General features: G+C 39.3%; 1 non-coding gene across 1 annotated transcript; it reads right to left on the bottom strand.

Moving 5' to 3' along the window:
* Positions 1 to 1,220: 1,220 nt before the first annotated feature.
* TRNAM-CAU (transfer RNA methionine (anticodon CAU)) lies at positions 1,221 to 1,292 on the bottom strand. Its single transcript has one exon. It is a non-coding gene; the product is annotated as a tRNA-Met (tRNA).
* Positions 1,293 to 1,551: the final 259 nt, after the last annotated feature.

Below are 1,551 nucleotides of genomic sequence, written 5' to 3'. Positions count from 1 at the left end.
GTGTATTATAAGTCTAATGAAGTCCAAGCTTGATACCTATTGACAGGGTCGCAACAAACATTTATTTAAAGGAAGGCTCCTGTATCTTCCCACAGTCTGGATTCGCCAGTGCTTACTTCTCCCTCTCCTTTAGTGTGGTGAAATAACTAATGGAGACTATTTAATGCAGTACTTGTTTTACCAGTTATTCTGCTTCCTCTCCCCTACCTCCAATGATCACCCTGTTTGTATGGGCTAATTAAGTTTACATCAGGGCAACTACCCTTCAAGTTCCTGGTATAAAAATATGAGAGCCACGACGACCAACAGCAACGGACAAGATCAAACACTTTAGTTACCCAAAAATCATACATTTTCTTTTGTTTTTGAAGGCTAACTCAATTTGTAGTCATGGTTCGACAAATTCTCTAGTTAGGATGACAATCCTAATCTTCACTGTCTTTAACATAATGCGTATATTCATTACAGAAGTATAATGTTAATGTGAAACAAAAGTACGCGCTGCCTTTAAGATACTAAAATCATTCAATCTCATATGCTTCTTTTCAGTACTTCTTGTATTACGTTTAAGTAATATTATTTCCTTTAACATAAAAATAAATTGGAATATATACATTTAAACTACTTCGTGAATAACCTTCCACATCAATACTAATTCGCCATAGTAGCAACCAAAATAATTCCGTCTCCCCTTATATACGAGTCGTCCTGAGTTCTGTATTTTATGGCGCGCTGTTGGTTGTGCGCGGCTAATGTCGCCTATCTCCGCTCTTGTGCCGCCCTTGCTCCTCGTGCCTCGACCCCCGTACCTCCCCCACCATACCGTCCCCCCATTACCCCCTTTCTTACGCTGCGGGTTGGCTGACGAGCGGGGTTGGGTGGGATGGGGTGGGAAGGTGGTAATGTGGTGGGGGAAGGAAGAAGGGAGGGGTCTCTTTACTTCCCATCCCCCCTCTCTGTCCTAATAACGTGTAGTTAGCAATAAAGATGGTTCCATCTGCACTATATAGCTGGTTTTATGCTGCCGGAAGAGTAGTAAGTAATCACTGTACTTAGAAAAATATTAATAATTTGCCATGTGTGTGGCAGAGAAACAAACTATACGTAATTTCTTTGAATTTGTTAAACACTTCTGTTGTCCATATACAATAAGTCCCATAACCCAGTTACGATGGTTAATAGTTCATCGAGCAAGACTTATTAAAATATAAAATTATAATTAGCAGAGCGTGGTTTCGATCCACGGACCTCTGGGTTATGGGCCCAGCACGCTTCCACTGCGCCACTCTGCTACTCTTCTTGTTACGTAATTATAATGAATGTTTCAGTGCTTGTATGTTAAGAATTAATCCTTGTGATTTAAATGTCTAAGGTTCATGTATTTGTCGGTATAACATTGGAAAAAAAAAAAAAAAGGAAATCTGAGGTTCTTTTTTATTTTTAATAAAACGTTATGTAACTTAGAGAACATCGAAATGTTTAACATATGCTGGCAGCACTTATATCTTTGACGAAACCAAACAGAATGAAGAAGGCACAGACCTTGAGCTT

The sequence above is a fragment of the Coenobita brevimanus genome, chromosome 50 (assembly GCF_032717465.1).
Source record: "Coenobita brevimanus isolate Jiangsu-jjx chromosome 50, ASM3271746v2, whole genome shotgun sequence".
Lineage (NCBI taxonomy): Eukaryota > Metazoa > Arthropoda > Malacostraca > Decapoda > Coenobitidae > Coenobita > Coenobita brevimanus.
Note: the sequence above shows the minus strand (reverse complement) of the source record. Positions and strands in the feature narration are given on the sequence as shown.